We start from the raw sequence: 24,424 nt of genomic DNA, 5'->3' as shown, positions 1-24,424 counted from the left end.
GGAGCCCTCTCTCAAAAAGGCAGCCTTTTAGTTATTGGATTGCCAGTGTACTTGGTTTTGATAGCCAGTCAGTCAGACCTGACTGGTGTCATCAATGGCAAAAGGGATGTCGAGTTACTGAGCTGATTCTGCTCAACTATCACAGCCATCTTCAGTTTCCATCAATCAACGTTATCATGATTCTTGATAAGATACTGAGTGAGTGTAAAATTGCTCCTTGAGTGGATTGAAAGATTCCTTACTGAAATCACAATGAAAACTTCTATTCCTCTTCCCTTTCAGGCTGATTTTTCCTTCACTTTAACAGACCTGGGCCAAGCTGCTTGGAGATGAGGCCATATGGCAATGACAAACCACCATTGCATTAGGATTAATGTTACCAACTGCCCAGTGATTCTTTCAGCTCATTGCCTTTGTTGCTATATAATTTGCCAGATGTCACAAGTCCTGCCAAACATGGTTGCTTGCACATTAACCTGTAAATTAGTTTGCCACATAGGGCAAAAAATGGCATGAAGGACCATAGTTTCTCAATCATTCAAATTTAAGTCGATTAGTTTAAACTTGAGAACTGATGTGCACAATGCTACTCAGTTGCAATCAATCCAAAATGCCTCACTTTAAACGAGAAATATTATAATATAACAAGGCAGTCCTTTTTCATCTGATTGATATTTTAAGTACAACCGAGGAAGCAAAACTAAACCAGGTTTCATTTAAATGCTAACAATTTGAGTGGTGTCAACTGGTCCAAGTTGTTGTCCAGTAAGTGATATCAAAGCTCAGCTAAGAATATGTTTTGAGTCAATCATGAATAAATGTTGACATAATCTAGCTTTGCACAAAAAAAACATATAAATGTCAATCCTGACCACACAAGGACATGATCAAATCTTTTCCTCGGAGGACTAGTCCTGAAGTGGCGTGCTGTCTACTTTAACACATTATTACATAATAAAGTAATTCTAAATCGTGATAATAAACACCATGCAGCAATCTCTTGCCAAGTGTAGGAATGATGATGTTACATGTGATGAGAGGATAGGTTTTTAAATGCGAGCATGATTTGGAGGTGTTTGTGAGTCATTGGTTTAAAATATCCAGTTGAGGTAAGGCTGTTGCTCGCCTTGTGAGTCACACAAATTCCAATTTGGTTTAGTTTCAGTTTAGAGAAACAACACAGAAACATTCTCCTTGGCCCACCGAGTCCACGCCGACCAGCGATGCCCGCACACTAACACTATTCTAAACGCACTAGCGACAATTTTCAATATTACCAAAGCCAATTAATCTACAAACCTATAAGTCTTTAGAGGAAACCAGAGCTCGCGGAGGTCAGGTCATGGGGAGAATGTACAAATTCCATACAGACAGCACCTGTGGTCAGGATCGAACCTGGGTCTCTGGCACTGGAAGTCAGCAACTCTACTGCTGCACCACTATGCAACACAGTTGTGACTATTTCCTTTCATATCCTTGCCATTCCTTGGATTACAAAATTTAGTCCTTTACCAAAATTTATTTGTTTAATAGTAAAATACTGGGCTGCACCTGGAGGATATTTGACAAAGAAATTAAGTAAATTATCTTAAATTTGTGTAAATTTGTTGAAACTATGTTTTCCATTATCCTATATCGAAATTTGTGTTTCTTTATCTCAATGACATCAATACAATATGATGCTTCATGTTAGCTTCACTGCAAGTTTGCGGTATTTGTGGCGATTTCCAAAATTTAAGTGATCTCACCTGGGGATAAATAAAAGTGATATCTGCTAGATCTTCAAATTATTTGAGAAGAATGGTCAATGGGAGAAAAATAACATTATTTAATTAAATCTATTTGTGTACTATTAATTAATTGGAGATTTGATAGACCACACCGTGAAGTAAAGGGCCTGCCCCACTTAGGCGATTTTAAGGCGACTGCCGGTGACTAGGCTGTCACCAACAGTTCGCCGGGGTGTCGTGGGCATGATCGTGAGGATGATCGTGAGGAGTCTTCCAAAGATTGTAGTGGATCTCAGCGCATCGCTGAGAAATCAAACAGTTTGAAATCTCTCGGCAACAGCTGGCTTGTCGCACGGCATTGTAGCTTATTGCGGGCGCTGTCGCATGCTGTCCCCAGGTTTGATAGGTTCCATGGGCGGCGCCTAATGGCTGCGGCTCGCTGGCAGTCTGTTCGTCTTTTTTCCTTTTTGTTTTTGTTGTGTGTCGGTGTTGGGATGGTTTTTGTTTTTGTTTTTTTGGCTGTGTATTTGTGGGGGGGTGAGGGGTGTGGGGGGGTGGGGTGGGGGAAACCTTTCTTTTTTAGGTCTCTTCCTCGCGGCGCGGGGCACGGCTCGGCCGCGGGGCCTTCCATCGCCCGGTACGGCCGCGGGACGCTTCAGCGCCAGGTGCGGTTCGGCCGCGGGGCCTTCCATCGCCCGGCGCGGCTCGGCCGCGGGACTTTACATCACTGGTGTGGCTCGGCCGCGGGGCCTTCCATCGCCCGGCGCGGCTCGGCCGCGGGACCTAACATCCCCTTGCGGGGAATGTGCGGGTTGGTCGGGGACGAGCTGTCTGTCCGTGGGCGTGGGGAAGAGAGCGGAAGTTTTGTTGCCTCCATCACAGTGAGGGGGTGTTTGGAGTCACTGTGATGGATGTTTGTGTTGGGGTTATATTCAACCCAGAAACCAAATATGCATCTCCCTTACATTTTCAAAGAATGCCCACACACTTTTCACAAAAATCCACTTACATTTTTTTTTAATACAGCTATTAGTAAACTGGAAGTAAATCCAGTTGATGCCTTGTTACAGTGAAGCTTGGTTTTTAAGTAACCCATACAAGGTGTTATAGTTCAAAACTCTCAAGTACTTACCGACTTGCCAGTGATTTCAGCGAAAACCAGGACGCCGGAGAAGCATTGACAGCGTGGGAATTTTCACGATGTTTCAGAAGACGCTGTAATCTCAACCTGACTTGGCATTGTCGTGGTCATTGTCGTCAGGTAAAAGAAAAGTTCGGCGTTCTGCTACGACTTTGACAGTCGCCGGCAGTCGCCAAAAAGATCGCCTAAGTGGGACAGGCCCTTAAGGCTTTGAAACAGAATTTACTCCCATTTGGAAGAGAATGGGCTAATTAGGGAGAGGCCACATGGCTTGGTACACTTCAGGTAGTGAATCACTAACTTGATTGAGTCATTTGAGGAGGAGGCAAAAGAGATTGATGAAGGTAGGGTGGTGGATGTTGTATATGTGGCTTTCAGCAAGGCTTTTGATGAGGTTCTTCATGGTGGACTGATCCAGAAGATTAAAATGTATAGGATTCATGATGACTTGGTTGTATGGATTGAGAACTGCTTCTGTAAATTGTTCCCAGAGTAAGGGTTTGAACTGTTGTACAGGTAGACACAAAATGCTGGAGTAACTCAGCAGGGCAGGCAGCATCTCTGGAGAGAAGGAATGGGTGATGTTTCAGGTCGAGACCCTTCTTCACTGGATGTTTTCAAGAGAGACTTAGATATAGCTCTTAGGGCTAACGGAATCAAGTGATATGGAGAGAAAGCAGGAATGGGGTACAGATTTTGGATGATATTGGATTGAATGGTGGTGCTGGCTCGAAGGGCTGAGTGGCCTACTCCACCTATTTTCTCTGTCTCTATGTATGGTAAGAATAGGAAGGCAGAGTATTATCTGAATGGTGTCAAGTTTGGAAAAGGGGACGTACAACGAGATCTGGGTGTCCTAGTGCACCAGTCAATGAAAGGAAGCATGCAGGTACAGCAGGCAGTGAAGAAAGCCAATGGAATGTTGGCCTTCATAACAAGAGGAGTTGAGTATAGGAGCAAAGAGGTCCTTCTACAGTTGTACCGGGCCCTGGTGAGACCGCACCTGGAGTACTGTGTGCAGTTTTGGTCTCCAAATTTGAGGAAGGATATTCTTGCTATGGAGGGCGTGCAGCGTAGGTTCACTAGGTTAATTCCCGGAATGGCGGGACTGTCGTATGTTGAAAGGCTGGAGCGATTGGGCTTGTATACACTGGAATTTAGAAGGATGAGGGGGGATCTTATTGAAACATATAAGATAATTAGGGGATTGGACACATTAGAGGCAGGAAACATGTTCCCAATGTTGGGGGAGTCCAGAACAAGGGGCCACAGTTTAAGAATAAGGGGTAGGCCATTTAGAACGGAGATGAGGAAGAACTTTTTCAGTCAGAGAGTGGTGATGGTGTGGAATTCTCTGCCTCAGAAGGCAGTGGAGGCCAGTTCGTTGGATGCTTTCAAGAGAGAGCTGGATAGAGCTCTTAAGGATAGCGGAGTGAGGGGGTATGGGGAGAAGGCAGGAACGGGGTACTGATTGAGAGTGATCAGCCATGATCGCATTGAATGGCGGTGCTGGCTCGAAGGGCTGAATGGCCTACTCCTGCACTTATTGTCTATTGTCTATTGTCTATAATATGGGAAAATGGACTTGAAATTTCCTCAACACCTTGCACTCTTTTTTTGTTTAATAATCTGTGGTCTGGCACTTTATTGAAGGTCTTCCAAATATGCCCCTTCAGTTGGTTCATCTTTATTAATTCTCCTGGTTAAGCCTCAAAATATTCCAACAGATTTTCCTTTCAAGAATTTACATTGGATCTGCCCAACCTTATAATTAGTTTCCAAGTGGCCTATTACCACTTTCTTCATGATGGATGTCAGTATTTTTGCTGCTGCTAATGTCAGACTAAGTGTCCTATTGTATTTTTTTCCCCTTTAACAAAATACAAGTTCAATGAATAGAAGGTAAACAATCTCTATGAAGCTGAAGTCCATTACCAGGGTAATAACTGACAGTCTAAAGGTGACTCAAAGGTCAAAGTAAAAGCATGTTATACTTTATTGCATGGTAATTAAAATGAAGATTTATGTGAGATATAGAGTGAAACAGCACTATGCCTCATTGAGATTCATTGTATACCTGGCCTCGTATTTAGGTAAAATAAGAACTCACATTAATGAATTGGCAATCAAAATGGAAAGAATGCAGTTCATGAGCAGTAAGAATATTGGAACTTTCATGAAAGCCAACTGCATTGGTGACCATGCAACCAAGAGTTTGTTTTGAGCAGAGTACTAATACTTACTGAGTGCCATCAATTGTGGAAACAGGAGTGAATACCAGTCAAAGTCCTGTGCTATAAAAGTGCTTGCGAGCACATGAATGTGCGGGACTGAATATGTGTGGTCACATGCCTGTGGGTGTACACATGCACATATGTGTATGTGTGAGTGTGTGTGCGTGCGTCTGTAGGTCTGGGTGTCTGGGTGTGTCTGTTTATATGTATTTCCGGACCTGGATTAGAGTGGTCTTGCCAGATCGAAGGACTATTAATTGCATTGAGAAATTTAACCACTCAGAATGAACAGTCTTTAAATTAAGTGGGCAAAGAAGCAACTATGGGAGTTGTTGGAATATGTGGAGAATAAAATGGAAAAATGGGACTGGTAAAGGATTAGTATAACTTGATGCTTGATTAGTATAACTGGGTGCATGGGCTTGATGAGCCCAAGGGCCTATTTCCATATTGTTAGACCATGACTATAAATTTCATTCTTCGTAGGAATGCTGACGTCTAAAGGAAATGAAGACAAAATGCAATGACAAGAGTTGGTTACCTTCCAGCTTTGGAGTATGCAAGTGGATGCTTGAGACGCATACATCAGAAATAGGGATTATTTTTCAGAGCGAATAACACAGTGAAAATTGATGATGAGAATGCATTTAGATCTTGGGTATGCAATCCCAAACACTGCAATCCAAAACTTGACTGCAATCCTAAACACTTTGGCACCCTACCTTGGCAACGATTTACTATGAACTTTGTTTTGGTTGCACTACATACTTTCGTTTGAACTATTATAATCGGGTTACCTTGTATTACTAATAATTTATTGCACTATTACCTATTGCACATTTATCTGTTGTGATGCATTAATGGGCTTTTAAGCTACAACAAATAAGAACAGCAGTGTTCTGTCCCAGTGCATATGATAATCAATACTCTTGACTCTTGAATTAATGTGAAGTCATATCACTACCAGACAAATTCTTCAGTATTATTTCTGCTTCTGGGTATATTTTTTGGGCAGTTTTGGCATCGGGGGAAATACATCAGGGGGCATAGCCACACTCCTTCATATTATTTATAGGCATTGACTTAGTTTCCCAGTAGACCTTAAACGAGTCCAATGATTTTTTTTGTAAGAAAGTTTCTGTATTGCTTTGCGGCAGTTGTTTTGTGTTGGTAGCTTTTATGAATGCATTTTACAGCTCTGAATTGCACGGTTTTCTAGTTTAAATTGAGCCCATCAATTTAAGCACAGCATTTCAGAGAAAGTACCAGACTACCAGGAAAATCAAACTGAAGAAAAGATGCAATAAAGAAAACTCAACTTTCAGTATCATTAAATGAAGGCTTAATGTTAGATTTGACTTTTCTTACTGTGCACAGCATGTAAAATCCGCATGAGAGCTTCTAGCGCTGAAATTCCTGCATAGGTACACATTTTAAATCATCTCAGTTCCTGTTATTTTCACACTGCACAGATCACAAACACATAAACAAATGAAATGCAACACCAAGCAATTAAGAATCCATCAGAAGTGAAAAGAGGTCATGCATAAGGCAACCCAAGAAAGCAAAACACAAGTATTACTATTGTTTCAGCCAAATCAGCTGTAATCACTTATGTCAGGACCATCCTGTCAAACTGGTGTGCGATCTTTACAAAATATATGGTTGAGACCAAAAGATGCTTTGTATTGGAAAAGCTGGAGAGCCATTTGGGAACCATTGTGGCATTTAGACAATAGACAATAGACAATAGACAATAGGTGCAGGAGTAGGCCATTCAGCCCTTCGAGCCAGCACCGCCATTCAATGCGATCATGGCTGATCACTCTCAATCAGTACCCCGTTCTTGCCTTCTCCCCATACCCCCTCACTCCGCTATCCTTAAGAGCTCTATCCAGCTCTCTCTTGAAAGCATCCAACGAACTGGCCTCCACTGCCTTCTGAGGCAGAGAATTCCACACCTTCACCACTCTCTGACTGAAAAAGTTCTTCCTCATCTCCGTTCTAAATGGCCTACCCCTTATTCTTAAACTGTGGCCCCTTGTTCTGGACTCCCCCAACATTGGGAACATGTTTCCTGCCTCTAATGTGTCCAATCCCCTAATTATCTTATATGTTTCAATAAGATCCCCCCTCATCCTTCTAAATTCCAGTGTATACAAGCCCAATCGCTCCAGCCTTTCAACATACGACAGTCCCGCCATTCCGGGAATTAACCTAGTGAACCTACGCTGCACGCCCTCCATAGCAAGAATATCCTTCCTCAAATTTGGAGACCAAAACTGCACACAGTACTTCAGGTGCGGTCTCACCATGAGTGTAACCGCTCACCATTTGCAATAAAGTTGAATGTATTTTGATAGGTCTTCACCTCTGTTCTCTATATATGGCAATCATAATTGGCTCATGATAGAGAAGAAGATGAAAAAATCAAGGTGAAGACAAAAGGTGAAGTGCCAACAAAACTATTGACAAGGAATCTAACTTTTCTAATCTGATCTGCCAGCTGCAGCTGTAATCAATTTTTACAATTCATCTGTTATTCCAGATGTCGGGTCATGCCAATTATGGCTTGAAGTCTGAGGAATAAATTCAGATTGGAATTCCTTTGTTTCACTCTGATACCAGACAGTTTTTTACTTTACCTTAAAATGGATGCCATAACCTGTTTTCACTGACTGCATCACCTGCAGACAAAATTCTGAGGTCTCAAAAGTAAAATAAAATGGATGTTTTTAAAGTCTAATCTTGACAGAGAACACATAAAGAACAAGTGACCAGAGAGCTGATCCCAGGTCCAATTTAATTCTGTTTAAGTTATTGGCAAGATACATCTAAAAAAATGTCCAATGAAGATTCGGAGTTCCTTTTACACAAATCCAGTTTGGCTGCTAAGTGTTTCACTGAGGATGAAGCCACATCAGCTGTGACATTCCACCTCAACAATGTTAGATAATTTAGTTGAGTGAATTGAGAACAGGATTCAAGTTATTTATCTGAATGATGATATCAGCAATCAATTATGTTGGGCAAGTGCAGGTGAGATGTTGGATACAGTTGGCTTGCCACATTTTTCCAGGAAATTTTCCAGATACAGTAGCAGTACACTCATATAAATTGGCATAAATGTTGTTCCAAACAGTGGATAATGAAACCAAGAAACGTGCTTTAATTTCTCACACAAACAAAATTCTAATATTAGGTAAATTCAGGACATTTATTCTGACAGCCATCAGTCAATCGTTAATTATTTTGGATTTTAGTTTTCTGCTCCCAGTTTTATTATTAGGCGCCAGTGATTAAAGCAAACTTTGTTCCTTCACAAGTTAAAATGATTCATTGCTATGGTTGCAAGCAGAAACATTGCCATGCAGTGAAAATGTTTTTTTCTAAATTTTCACTGGAAATTCGAGGGGAAAACTTTTAAAATGCCTTACGAGCGAAGCACAAAGCATCTGGCAATGTTTATTCAGCAAGTTTAAAATGTTTATGAAACAGCAGTTAGATAACAGATGAAAAGTGTATGACAAGGGTTTCAAAAGAATGCAGAGCTACAACAAAATACATTTGATGATATTGATTTTTCTGTGCCAAAAGCTTTAAGATGTTGTGAGTCTTATTGGTGCATTCATCATTAAAACTGCAGGGTGGTTATGTCTTATAATCATCCATCACATTCAAACAGTGTGGGCAGCAAGGCAATTCTGATGGAGCATTAGTGCCATTTGAAGTAACTTTTCACTGTTTCACACAATGTGTTAATGAAGTAGTTTCTGTGTCAGGAATCCCTTAGTGGCTTAAAACTATTTGTCCTCTGGGACGAGGCACTCTAAAATGTGCACATACATTTAGTTTAATATTTTATGCTGTGCATAGGCACAAAACTCTTCAGGTCACAATAGCTGAATCATGCCCTCCAGGTCTAGAGAGCAGGCTTGGCAAGAGGAACATCTCATTTCTGGTGGTGAACCTGCCCTATGAATGGGACAAGGCACACTGATTGTTGAAAGTTGCAGCATATCAATTGATAACTGTGGCTCCTTGAGAACCTGTGACTATGCATTAACTAGTTTTTTCAGTGAGGTATTTGTCCACATTTCTCACGAGGTAGATTCTAAATGGTTGAGTAGGGTAACAGGCTTTTGTCTGGTCAGAGTTTAACGAGGAGTCAAAGGAGTATCAGTGATTGCCTAGAATTTGATACAACATGCAACTCAATTATAAACTTATCTCATTTTGTAATTGTTTAATAAACATTCAAAATACATCAAGAATCAACCACAGCCTCCTTCTCTAGAAGTGTTTATCACACAGACTCGGTCAAGATAGCAGGTTATTTTCAAAGAGAAACACTAATGACTCAAATGTTTTTACAATTTGGTGACTTATTAAAACCATTTTTTCTTGAATCAAGTCCATAATTTACTGAGTTCAGATTAACATTTTACCTACTTGGAATTTAAACATGTGTTTTTTAAGTTCCCTATCCAATATCAGGATCATTAGTTGACTGTAACTAGAATAATACCAAAAGGCCATAATACATGGGAAAAGAATTAGGCCATTTGACCTATTGAGTCTACTCCGCCATTCAATTATGGCTGATCTACCTTTCCCTCTCAACCCCATTCTCCTGCCTTCACCCCATAAACTTTGACACCTTTACTAATCGAAAACCTATCAATCTCCACTTTAAATATATCCAATATCTTGGCCTCCACAGCTGTCTGCAGCAATGAATTCCACTGATTCACCATCCTCTGGCTAAATACATTTATTTTCATCTCCACTCTAAAGGTACGTCCTTTTATTCTGAGGCTGTACCCTCTGGTCCTAGGCTCTCCCATTGCTGGAAACATCCATTCCACATCCACTCTGTCTAGGCCTTTCATTACTCGGTAGGATCCCCTCTCATCGTTCTAAATTCCAGTGAGTACATGCCCAGAGACATCAAACGCTCTTTATATATTAACACAATCATCCCGGGATGGGATCATTCCGTAAACAACCTCTGGGCTCTCTCCAATGCCAGCACATCTTTCCTCAGATGTGGCCCAAAAGTTGGAATCATTAAATAGTGCACTCTCTCCTATCACTGATCAAACGGTGGCCAGTTTGACTCGGGTACTGTACGTCAGTAATCATGACATTTCTTAACTTGGGTGTAGTTGTGAAAAATTATGGATAAAGCTGCACGCGGGGAAAGAGCAGAATGAAAGAGAGAGATACTGATGTCATTGTTACAAAAGACCTTGCAGTTGCACAATAAAACATTGTTGGTTATACTGTCAGCCCTGCAGTATTGGCATGCCTCTTTGTGTGTGGATCTCACATATGAGGCCCACAATGGTGCATTATTTGTTTCTTTCAAAGTGAGTTCAATGTATCTTAATGTCTATAACTCAAGGACAAAAATAACTTTCACCTTATCAAAGCTCAATCATGAAATATGGCAACTCCTCCACCAGAATGTGAACCTCCTTAACATTGTGTCCTCGCTGTAGTGGGTGGACACTATACTTTTACAAGGCCATGTAGTAAATTCTGCTTCACCTTCCAAGACCTAATAAAAAAGGTCACCTGATTAAACATCATATATTCTGGCAAAATCCTTCTGAACATTTGACAGGAATTCAGTTTAGTTTAGTGTAGAGATGCAGCATGGAAACAGGCCCACTGAGTCCGCGCTGACCAACCATCAGCTGTACACTGGTTTTATGTTATCCCAATTTTGCATCCTACACGCTAGGGACAATTTGCAGAAGCCAATTAATCTGCAACCTGCATGTCTTTGGAATGTGGGAGGAAGCCGGAGCACCCGGAAAAAAACCCCGCGCAGTCATAGGGAGAATGTACAAACTCCATACAGACGGTACCTGTAGTCAGGATCACTGGTGCTGTCAGGCAGCAAGTCTACCACCGCGCCACTGGGCTGACCATTTGATTGAAATAGCGGTGCATTTTTGGAACTGGCAGTCATTTAGGTGCTTGTTTTTGTTGGTAACACATTCTTCATTAGGTTTCATAGTTTTGAGCAATTTGACTGGAATAGTTGCAGATGGTTAATAGAACTAATCTCTGAAACAAATGCTTGATTTATACAATTTCATTGTTTTGTACAATACAACATTTATCGACTTTAAGGTCACAATTACATGTGAGATGATTTTGGAAGGAGTGATGGAGATAAAACTTTGGAGTATTGTGTGTAATCTTGGTTGAGGAACTATAGATGAAGTCCATAAAGCTGAAAAGGGAGCAGAAAAGATTCATGAGGATATTACCAATATTGGAGGACTTGAGTTAAAGGGAGGGACTGGATAGTCTGGAGATTTGTTTCCCTGAAGTGTAGGCGACTGAGGGGTATATAAAATCAAGAGGGGAATAGCAAAGGAGAATGATCACAGTTTTTTCCCGAGGATAAGGGAGTCTAAAACTAATGGATATAAGTTTAAAGTAAGGGGGAATAATTTAAAGGGAACCTGAGGGACATTTTTTTTCATACAGAAGATGGTGCATTTGTGCAATGAGCTGCCAAAGTAAGTGGTGGAGACAGATACAAATATAATGTTCATAATATTTAAAGGCATTCAAACAGGTTTAGAGGGATATGAGATAAACACATAGGGCGGCACGGTGGCGCAGCGGTAGAGTTGCTGCCTTACAGTGAATGCAGCGCCGGAGACTCAGGTTCAATCCTGACTATGGGCGCCGTCTATACGGAGTTTGTACGTTCTCCCCGTGACCTGTGTGGGTTTTCTCCGAGATCTTCGATTTCCTCCCACACTCCAAAGACGTACAGGTATGTAGGTTAATTGACTGGGTAAAATGTAAAAATTGTCCCTAGTGTGTGTAAGATAGTGTTAGTGTGCGGGGATCGTTGGGCGGAGCGGACTCGGTGGGCCGAAGGGCCTGTTTCCGCGCTGTATCTCTAAATCTATTAAAAAATCTAAAACAAAAAATGGGGCGAACCCAGGTATGCAAGTTAGTTTGCATGGATGTTGAGCCTGAGCCTGTTTCTATGTCATATAACTCTATTGGTCTACGCCTATTTCCCCCACTCCACTCCCTGGTCTTGTTGGGAATAAATGGAGAGTCCACGATGACCAGAGGAGAGCTAGGAATAGACACACATGAGTTTCAGGAACTCCTGGCACATTCTCTGCAGCAATGCTGTTTTTGTGTGATGGTACCTGGTGTTATGGTGCACCAGCACCTCTAAAAAATAAAAAAACCTGATTGATGTACAGCAAGCAATATCATTGCATGAACTATGTTTACTGACATCTTTTGGTCTACAAAAAAATGCAGTGGTTTGCAAAATGACTGCCGAGCTCCAATTCTCCCTCCTCGATTTTGATGCTTGCGTTTTTTTAACGTTCAGCTTATTTCCTTTGCAGACGGGTTGAGTCTTTGTTAATTTTTGTCACTTGTTACAGTTGTACCAGAGACCATCATAACATCAGAGGAAAGTTACAGAACCTTTTTTTTACCCCAGGGAACAAATTTGCTGGAATGTTTTCCGATGTTGTGGGAGGCCAATTCCCTGGATGCTTTTAAGAGAGAGTGAGATAGAGCTCTTAATGATAGTAGAGTCAAGGGATATGGGGAGAAGGCAGGAATGGGGTACTGATTGTGGATGATCAGCCATGATCACGGTGAATGGCGGTGCTGGCTCGAAGGGCTGTATGGCCTACTCCTGTGCCTATTGTCTATTTCAGTTTTTCGCAAGAGCAGTGACATAGAATCAATTAAACTATTTTACTGTGATAGGGTACTAACAGAGTAGACTAAAATTTAATTTCAAATTTAAAAATAGCAGCACATTATTACGTTTGCTAAACCATTTCAGATCACAGAGGATGGCCAACATTTATATACCAAAAGCTGGAAAAATTTTGTCTTGGGTAAACTGGGAACAATATATTTGAGTGTGCAAAAAAGTTTAAAAAAACCTATGTTAATCATGCGATTCCCTTTTCCTATTTTGTAGTCTGCTCCATCTTTTGGTATTGTCAATGGTAAGAAATGTCCTCTTGTCCCATTATAGCTTATCACTTTGCTTCCCTCAAAACTTTACTGTGGACAACAATTCCACTCATGCGGTGCCTAATTTTACCCTTGAAAGGAGAAATCACACTTGTTTTTGTTGACAACACACTTGTTGAGCTTACTTGGAAATTTTGTAGGTTTTTATCAAAGTGAAATTTTAAAATAACTTGCATCCGGGACAAGGGATGAATACCAAAAGAAAAAAATGCATTTCAAGTGAAAGCTATTGAAATGACTCTCCTCTTGGGTTCCTTGGGTATCTTTATTTATTGGCAGAATGTGGATGTTGCTGACAAGGTCAGCATTCATTGTCTGCACCTAATTATCCATGAACAGTGTGGTTTACGAGGCTGCGGGAGGGAGTCCAGCTCAGAGTCAACCACATTGCTGTAAGCTTGAAGTCACTGGGAGGTTAAACTGGAGACTAAATTCCCTGTAAATTCCCTTCCCTCAAGGATGTTAGTGAACCTGATGGGTTCTTACAACAATCCAGTAGTTTTCATGATCACTGAAGGCAGCACTAATTTTTCATCCTGGACTCACTTAATTAACAGAATTCAAACTCTGCAGCTGTCTTGACAAGATTGAAAATTGTGTCTCTGAATCATTAATAACTACACTGGCAGGAGAAAATTTTCATCTGTCTACTTTGTATTGAAAACTCATATGGGTCCTTACAAAAAAAACAGATGTATAATTTTGCTTAAGGTTACGTAGGGAAATGTAAGAGTTGGATTTTCACTCTGATTGGCATCTCAGTGGGCTACAGCTCACCGAGTTAATTTCCCATATGTTGAACTGTCCAGCCTGATTTAAAAGGAACCATGCAGGAAGAGATAAAAGCGTAGCTGCTAGCTGTCTGGCAGCATCCATGTAAGTGTTGCTTGGAGAATTCCTGGAAGGATTTTGAGCGTGTCTGAAGGAACTGCAGATGCTGCTTTAATCCAAAGATAGTCCACAAAAAGCTGGAGTAACTCAGTGGGTCAGACAGCATGTCTGGAGAAAAGGAGTAGGTGACGTTTCGAGTCTGAAGAAGGGCCTCGATCGGAAGCGTCATCTATTCCTTTTCTCCAGAGATGCTCTCTGACCGCTTTATCCCAGTATTTTGTGTCTATTTTAGGATTTTGAGTGTGTCGGAGATGGAAGGGGGTAAGGTGTGGGTGGAAGCCAAGGTAAGGGAAACTGTGTTTACGTGATGGGTCAGAGGAACAAACCTGCTCCTGCAGAGGAAAATATTTCCCTTATCTTCATCCATTTTCTAACTGTCTTTGGCTTGGTAATTTCCTTCCACAAGTCAGGCAAAATGGCTGTTTGATATAATTGATATAATAAGTCCTCAATATGCAGTTGGGTTAATGGATTACTGCAGTGTCTTACTTTGGAGAAACTTACATATATAGTTAAGGGGAAATATGACACTTTTGAAAAGATATGGGACTCGTTTATGAAGTTTCTGGAGGGGGAAGATTTTACTGAGGCCTTGTAGTGAACTGCTGTCTGTCTTTATTTTTATTGTGATGATTGTCTGGTTAGGATATTAAAGTGGGAGCAGTATATATATATATTTTTTAAATGTTTTTTCTTCTTCCCTATCCACTATGATGAGGAATAGTTTGTTGTAAACATGTACTACAGCAGAAGCGTGCCTTCCTTTATATTTAAAGTGCCTTCAGGTCCCTAAATGCGACCTTGTTGTTGATGTGCCTTGTTATGTTATGTTATGTTAAGTGTTTTTAGACAATAGACAATAGACAATAGGTGCAGGAGTAGGCCATTCAGCCCTTCGAGCCAGCACCGCCATTCAATGCGATCATGGCTGATCACTCTCAATCAGTACCCCGTTCCTGCCTTCTCCCCATACCCCCTCACTCCACTATCCTTAAGAGCTCTATCCAGCTCTCTCTTGAAAGCATCCAACGAACTGGCCTCCACTGCCTTCTGAGGCAGAGAATTCCACACCTTCACCACTCTCTGACTGAAAAAGTTCTTCCTCATCTCCGTTCTAAATGGCCTACCCCTTATTCTTAAACTGTGGCCCCTTGTTCTGGACTCCCCCAACATTGGGAACATGTTTCCTGCCTCTAATGTGTCCAATCCCCTAATTATCTTATATGTTTCAATAAGATCCCCCCTCATCCTTCTAAATTCCAGTGTATACAAGCCCAATCGCTCCAGCCTTTCAACATACGACAGTCCCGCCATTCCGGGAATTAACCTAGTGAACCTACGCTGCACGCCCTCCATAGCAAGAATATCCTTCCTCAAATTTGGAGACCAAAACTGCACACAGTACTCCAGGTGCGGTCTCACCAGGGCCCAGTACAACTGTAGAAGGACCTCTTTGCTCCTATACTCAACTCCTCTTGTTACGAAGGCCAACATTCCATTGGCTTTCTTCACTGCCTGCTGTACCTGCATGCTTCCTTTCATTGACTGATGCACTAGGACACCCAGATCTCGTTGAACTCTTTTTAAAAAGAACACATGGAAGGCAGCCATGAAATGAAAGAAATCGGCACACTATCTCTAATCCAAAACCATTGCATAAAAGCTAAAAGGTGAAGAGAAGAGAATCAGGAAATTGAAGGTAAATGGGAGCAGTCTCCAGCCAGCTTTTCTTGAATGATCTCTAATATCAATCTCCGAGATGATCAGATCTCTTATTGAAACATCAGCAGCATAAATGATATTAAAGCATGGTTCTAAAAAGTTTCCTGCTATATTATTCTCATGAGTTAAGGTAAGATCTCAGTCATTCAGTATAAAATGTTTCTTTTGTGATGAGTCTTAATTTTTGTGGTTAGTGACCATAGGACATCCAAGCTAGATGGCATTCTCCTGCTTCCATTTATAAGTTTATGAAATCAAGTCAAGTTGGCTTTGTGTAACTTGGCGTGACTTGATTTCTTAAACCTAACAGTTTAACAACAGTTTGACCTGTGTCTGGCCCTGACCTGATCTATATTTTTCCGCTTCCTGGGAATCCATATTGAGGAGGACCTGACGTGGAGCGTGAACACCTCTGCGCTGCTGAAAAAGGTCCAGCAGAGACTGCACTTCCTGAGGGTGCTCAGGAAGAATAACATCACTCAGAGACTGCTGTTGTCCTTTTATCGGTGCTACATTGAGAGCATCCTAACATACTGTGTATGCGTATGGTACACCAGCTGCACAGCGGCTCAGAGGAAAGCGCTCCAGAGGGCCATTGACAACGCCCAGAGGATTGTCGGCTGCCCTCTACTTACCTTGGAGGACTTACACAGTTCCCGCTGCATCAAAAAATCCCAGAGTATTATAAAGGACATTTCCCACCCCGGACACTCCCTGTTTGAACTGTTACCGTCAGGCAGACGGTACAGATCTACAAGGACAAGGACAAACAGACTTAAAAATAGTTTTTACCCCACTGCTATAAAGGCACTAAATGTAGCCGCCAAGGAACGCAGGGGCGATACATAATAAGAGACTGTGAAATCGACAGAAGGATGTAGGGTTGGGTGTTTATGCGTGCTATTTTCATGATATTTATTTTAGTTGTTTATCTTTTTTTAAATATTTTACCTTGTATGTATCGTTAGCTTTTAGAAATGTTTGAATGGTGCACTGACTGGCTGACATTTTACAATTTCGTTGTACATGGCTCATGTTACAATGACAATAAAGGAACTATTCTATTCTATTCTATATTCTATATATTCCCTTCTGCTGGAGGCATTCTGCTATCCATCTCAGAAGAACAGGTTAATATGGATAACTACTGGAAAACAAGAAAGGTCACTCAGGGTGACTGAGCATCCATTACATTTACTGCTTCACATGCTGGTCTTCATCAAATAGGTTCAGCTGAAATTGTTCGCTCCATTGTTAAGGGGATAAGAGTAGGGCCACCTTTTTAACAACTGCACAGGGCTTTAGTAAGACCACACCTTGAACAATGCAATTCAATACAGCACAGTTTTGTTCTTGTTACTTAGGAAGTGATATACTTGAATTGAATGTTGTTCAGAAAAGGTTCCCCTGATTGATACCTGGGATAAAGACTTTGATTTAGGAAAAAAGATGAGCAGATTGTGGCAGGTTCATTGATATTTATACGACTGTGAGCGGGCTTGACAGGCTAGACATTTAGAGGATATTTCCCTTAAAGGAATTTAGAACAAGAAGGAAGAGTTTCAGAATAAAGGGTCACTCACTTAAGATGGAGACGACAAGAAATTTCTTCTCTCAGTGGGTTATGAATCTTCAGAGTTGCCTAGCTCAGAGAGTTGTAGAGGCTGAAGCGTTGTTAGATTCAACACTTAGATTGACAGATTTTTCATCTGTGGGGGAGTCAAGGCTTATGGGGAACAGACAAGAAAGTGGCTCGGGTCAGAACAGCTATGACCTTCTTCAACGACGGAGCCTGCTCCATCAATCCCTCTTCCTATTTCTTATGGTCATGTTTTCTGTGTAAGTTGAATCTACTTTTGATGTCCTATGGTTTTTGTTACTTGCCTTTGATTCCTTAAAGTTTTTTTAAATGTTGTTTTCTGTGCTGTGGACTTCTGATATATTTATCTCCCATGTGAAATTTTCTGATTTCTAAGTTATAGTCTGTGCTAGAAAGATTCTCCAGTTTCCTCTTAAAAATCATTTATAGCCAATGTGTAAAAATGAACCAAATGAAAAACGTAGCTGTGTAATTGCATCTCTGTGCAAGGCTTGCAAAGAAAATATATATTTTGGAAACTGGCATAATTTACAAGTTGATATCAGATTTGAAGTTATAAACAGTCAAAACAGTATACGAGGAACCAAAATAATTAATAAAGAAATACAACATTTATAATGACATTTTCATTCATATATTTCCCAATTACAAATAGCATAATTAGCAGATAGAATCTATTGAAAAAAACTTACATTTCAATATAGATTCCTTAATCTTCACCAAATTATTGCAAATCAAAACCAATGCATTAATACCATAAGATAGCAAGAAAAAAGGAAGGAGTGTTTGAAAAAGATTCACAGAGTAAACCAGAACCACTCTCATAACAGTTTTTTTAACTTCAGTGATTATTAATTAATATTGGTATTGGAGATGATTGGTACTGGATACTCACAAGTCAGCAAGGCAAATTTTTTTTTTAATCCCAAGAAATATTTCCCAAAACCCATTGTTATGGTGTTTCATACTGAAGAACACAATGCAGTCAGAAGCACCTCTGTAATTAATGTTTAGAATGGTTTTGTCAAGAGAGGATTCTAACATAAAGTTAAGATGTTCTGCAATTTTCAAACATCATGTGCATCCATACCACCGGCTAATCCACTATTCCAGTGTCCAAATATATATTTTTTGTTTGAAAATGGAGCCTAATATTATTTCTAAACAGTTAAATTACACAAAGAAACAAAGATGAAAATAAATTTAGCAGTATGAATTATTATTTACCTTTATGATGGCTGACTAAAGCTGCATTAAAAATTAAACTACAAACATAAACAATTCATAATCTCTGTCAGGATTATTTCACCTGCAATTTTCTGCTGGAAGTATACAATGGTGTAAACACAAGGCACACATTAAAATTTACTTTTGGATGTTTTGCAAGAAATATCTTACAAAAAGGGTATACAATACAAATCATGTTTTATATTGTTTCATTATTAATGAGTACTTCATAAATTATGCATGTGTTACTAAAAATTCAGGGCTGCGAGAATGCCATCTAAATGACTAGAAATGCAATAAACATTGACGCTAAAAGTTGCAAACAGTGTTATCTCCATGTGCATTATTCTACTCAAAGAAACAGTGTTTAAAAATCATTTGGAAAACAAGCGCTGAAGTTTATTCATGCAATGGAGGTGAAACGTCTTTGATAGATTCAAACCATTTTGTTTTTAACTCTTACATTCTCTGACAGAACTATTCAGTGTTGGAATACTGTGCTAATTCTACTTTGAACTACAATATTATTCAGTGATAATTAGATCACAACAGATTTTCTTCCACTAAATTGTCCCAGAGCAGTTTTCCCAAGAAGATCACAAGTAGAGTCATAGATTTTAAAAACTGGTTCAATGTATATGTGTTATTGAAAATGAATTATATTTAACAGGATACAGAAATGTATGATTTATGTTAATGCCTTAATTGTATCCATGAGGCTCTTTATTGCTATTCAGTGGTTATAACTTCATTAGAAATAATTAAACTCCCATCTTGTTACTCGTTCAATTAATTCAGTTTCCACAAAAATTAATAGCAAAAGGTAAGGCAAAAATCACACCAAAGTTTGATTTCCTTTTCATGCAACTAGCCTAAATCTTTCTTAATCATTCTGACACTTTCCTTGTGTACCATCACCAAACATGTCTGTTCTTAGCCTCTCCTTCCAGTGTTCCAAAGCCTTAATTCCACCCAGAATACTCTGGTGCAGTCCACCATTTTCACTTAACTTAATTTTAATTGTTTGATTTTTTTAAAGTTGTATTATTTTAATCTTAATGTGCTGCAATTGTTTATTTTAAATAAACATATTCTTGGTTATTTTATCATTTAAAAATGTTTTAAATAATTTTAATGGCTTAATAATTTAAATAAATGGATAACTTTCAAATGCTTTGAATGCCAGAGTGTTTGATGGCTCTGTTTGTCAGTGAAACCCGATTCAGCCAGTAGTCAAACTTAACTTGGCATGGTTTTGGTCCTATGAGACTTTCATTTTGGGTTCCTTTGTGTCTCTGCCTATGCAGTGGGTCCACTGAATTGAGACCTCATGTCTAGAACTCCCATTGATATTGGACACATCTACACATTTCGCAGGCCACTCCCGTAAAACCCTTACAAGTTATAGGGAACCTTCCTGAGCAGGTTTTAGGCTTGCACTGGGAAGATGATTAGGTAGCCCCCTTCAGTTATTTACTTACCATTTCTACATGTGTGGACTATATTTTTTTAATATCCATTCCAATTGACCAAACATGGTAGATTTAACATTTAATATTTGAATTGCCATGCAAGGTTGCTACATTTATTAAACTGGGCTCTAAATGAAACAGATGGAGACCTTAGTAACACGGTGTCAGAACAACAAACTCCCCCTCAATCTCTACAAGATTAAGAACTAATTATCAACTTCAGGAAGCATGGTCTAATACATGCGCCAAACAACAACAATGGTACCAAAGTAGAAATAGTTGGGAACTTCTATTCCTCGGTGTAACAACAATATTTCATTGAGCAACCACATTGAAACAACAGACAAAAAAGCTCATCAATGCCTCTAGTTCCTCAGGAGACAAAGGAAATTTGGTATGTCTCCAACAATTCTTACAGACTTCTACAGATTCTATGGGTTGCATCATAGTTTGGTTTGAGAACACCTCTGCCTAGGACTCCAAATGTTGTAGAGAACTGTGGATTTACCCCAGTACATCCCCACTATTGACTCAATATATCCTGCTCATTGCCTCATATAATCAAGTACCCTTCCCACCCCAGTCATTCCTTCTGCACCCCGCTCCCATCAGGCAGAAGATACGGAATACATGAAAGCACATACCTCCAGACTCAGGAACAGCTTCTTCCTCTCTGTTATCAGATTTCTGAACTGTCCTTCCAAAAGGCTGGCATATAGTCCCAATTGTCCAACCTACCACATTGTGGGTATTGGACTTTTTCTCTGGAACTGTTATGCTACAATGTTGAGAACCATATTCTGCACTTTGGAATCTTTCTCTTCATTCTACTCTTTGCACTTGTGTTCAGCTTGATTGGATTCATGTATGTGTTATCTAATTGACTTGGAAAACATGCAAACAAAATCTTTTCACTGTAACTTGGTACTTATGCCAATAATAAACCTCAGCCTAAACTTGATCCTCAAAGAGAACAAACATATAAATCCATATAAACAAACATATAAAACATATAAAATGTGGAAGAGGGGATCAGTTCTTGCATCCTGGAGAAGAACTGGGTGATATTGAAGCTGAAGTCCAGCATTACCCGGCGGCTTCATTTGCAAGTCTGCAGTAGTCATCCACTGATGCTTAGAAGTGCAGAACAGAAAAGCGTCAAAAGCAAACTCTAAATACTGCTTCTGTGATAATGAAGCTAGGATTGCCTTGATCTGCATAATCAGGTGCAATATCATCAGCAAGTGGATGCTGTGCATCTCTGGAACCAATTAACTTAAAGAAACCTCTGCATGATTTAAGCTTAAAAGGTTAGAAAACAGCAGTAGACATGTGCACTGATGTCTGATAAGCACTGATGAAAGATTCAGCTCTTTACCCATTGTACATAGCCATAAAATTAAAATTACTCCTTTAATGTAGCATTGATGACCCTTTGTAGTGCTGGCACTGGCAGCATCTGAAAAGAGTGAATTTATATTTTTATGTTGTCTGTGTTTATATGTGGTGTGAGCATGTGTGTGTGTATGTGTGCATGTGTGTGTATATGTGTATGTGTTTCTGTTAGTTTAGTTTACTTTACTTTTGATTAGTTTAGTTTAGTTTAGAGACGCAGCAAGGAAACTGGCCCTTCCGACCACCGAGCCTGCAGTGATCAACTGTACACTAGTTCTATCTTACACACTAGGGACAATGTACAGAAGCTTAGTAACCTAGAAACCTGTTTATCTTTGGAACGTGGGAGGAAACTGGAGCACCTGCCAAAAACCCATGCGGTCACAGGAAGAACGTATAGACAGCACCCATGGTCATGATCAAACCCGGGTCTCTGGTGCTGTGAAGCAACAAATCTACCGCTGCACCACTGTGCTGCCCCTTTTAAAAAAACTCTTGAATATGTTTATTTTACAACAGACAGTTTGCCTCTTTATTTATACATCATGTCCCTCAAAGAATGTGGAGTGATATTCAGTGGTCTGGGGAGTGTCCATTTTGTGGCAGTAATGAGTGTCTGCTGGTTCCAAACTTGAATTGTTTGTTCAAGATCCATTTTACCCTTAATCACCAGCAAGCCTGTAATACTGGAGGCAGTGATGTGGGCATTTCTCACGAATATCTTCTGTACCTTTTCACGTCCTTGTTTGGCCGAAATATCCAGAAAACATTTCTGTATAGTGTTGGATACCTCTTAGTAACAGACCTGGTGCAATACCCAGGGGAGAGGGGGGGAGAGGGGGGGGAGAGGGGGGGAGAGGGGGAGGGGAGAGGGGGAGGGAGAGGGGGAGGGGGAGGGAGAGGGGGAGGGAGAGGGGGAGGGAGAGGGGAGAGAGAGGGGGGAGAGAGGGGGGGAGAGAGGGGGGGAGGGGAGGGGGGGAGGGGGAGGGGGAGGGGGAGGGGGAGGGGGAGGGGGAGGGGAGGGGGAGGGGGAGGGGGAGGGGGAGGGGAGGGGAGGGGGAGGGGGAGGGGGAGGGGGAGGGGGAGAGAGGAGGGGAGGGGGAGGGGGAGGGGGAGGGGGAGGGGGAGGGGGAGGGGGAGGGGGAGGGGGAGGGGGAGGGGGAGGGGGAGGGGGAGGGGGAGGGGGAGGGGGAGGGGGAGGGGGAGGGGGAGGGGGAGGGGGAGGGGGAGGGGGAGGGGGAGGGGGAGGGGGAGGGGGAGGGGGAGGGGGAGGGGGAGGGGGAGGGAGGGAGGGAGGGGGAGGGAGGGAGGGAGGGGGAGGGAGAGAGGGGGAGGGGGAGGGAGAGAGGGGGAGAGAGAGGGGGAGAGAGAGAGTTTGTGTGTGTGCATGTGCATGAGTGATGGAGAAGTTTCATCTGGCAGAATGGATGCAGGGACAGCCACTGAACAATAAATATGTGCCAAGGGAAATGGAAAGGACAAGTTTAGATGAATTTATCATTTTTAGCTACCACCAGTACTTTGCTCAACAAAAATGTCAAAAAGATCATAAATATGTTGTATGCACACTTCTACTTTGCTGTGGAAAGGTGTGTTGCTGGGAGAAGTAAGAGGTTACATATTTAATTAATGGCTCTACTAGAATGGCTCTTCCATACTATTTTGTACTGAGCATATCAAAAAACCCGCAAAGAAGAAGACATTGTGTTATTCCTTCCAAAACGCAGTACGGTATATATTACACATAATAAATTGCCGACAGTCAGTTAAAGGGGATAATTCAATCATGATATTCTGCTGACAACTGGCGAGCTAAAGTCATCATAAACGCAGCATTAAATTACAGTTTTGCAACTCAGTGGCAGCTCTCATTATTCTGTATTTATTCAATAGGAGTGAATGATAGATTCACCACCCCTAGAAGTGATAATTGACAGGTGTAAATTGAAATTGGTAACCTGTCTGAATTACGGCTTTGTAGTTGGCAGCCATATAGAGCAATGGTGTTTAACATTCAAAAGCTTCCACGTTCCTGTAAAGTGAAATAAGTGAAATAATTACATTCTACTGAACTGTAAAGTTCAAAAGATTCAACTTATTTACTTGAAAAACAAATTCCCACAGTCATAAGCTTGCTAACATAACATTTATTTTAGCAAATCACAATGACATGATGAAATCTGTGTTGAATTATTTCAATAGCTACCATACACTTATTATTTCTTTGCACCTCTTTTTTTCTGCTGTGGATCATTGAGATGCTGCCTCTCAGGGAAAAAGCAAGCATTTTTTGTGGTGTAAATGTGAATGATCACTTGAATTTGACGTTTAAGAATTCTCCAAGTGCCTTCCAAGTCAGATTAAAACATGAACAATCGAGACACTTTCATAGAATGTGATGATAACATTTATGTTTGAAAAATTGGAGCAATAAACGGAGGCATTGTTGGGAAACAGCATTTAATCGGATAGCATAGGTGTCACTGTCAATGTCTTTCTCCCATATTACTTGCAGCGATTGCCAGGAGATCAATGTTATCTTCCTGGAGATTCCAGGACAATTCTGGAGCTTTGGTAAAATTGGCCATGTAACACCCTTTGCCGAATTGCAAGCTTGCGTTGTAAGCCTGGGTGACATTGTGTGGAAGAATGGTCAGCATAATATACTATGTGGTGCTTGTTTACAAGCGACACATACTTAGAAGGTGGTTGTTGATGCCAATCTTGTGCTAGATCGATTTGACTCCAGACCTGCCGAATCCGATTATGATGCCTCATTTTGAATCTTCCACATCTTTATATATAATTAACAAGAAGTGATATCAGGAGAGGTAAAATAATTTTCTTCCCCTTTGGTAGACTGCAATGAACAGCATTTCTAGATGTGAAGGCAACTTCAGTCCTTTTCAATAAAGACCTTTCCGCTTGCCATTACTTCACAGAGAGTGGGAGTGATTGATCTT

Source organism: Rhinoraja longicauda, chromosome 15 (assembly GCF_053455715.1).
Source record: "Rhinoraja longicauda isolate Sanriku21f chromosome 15, sRhiLon1.1, whole genome shotgun sequence".
In the NCBI taxonomy this organism is placed as follows: Eukaryota; Metazoa; Chordata; class Chondrichthyes; order Rajiformes; family Arhynchobatidae; genus Rhinoraja; species Rhinoraja longicauda.
Note: the sequence above shows the minus strand (reverse complement) of the source record.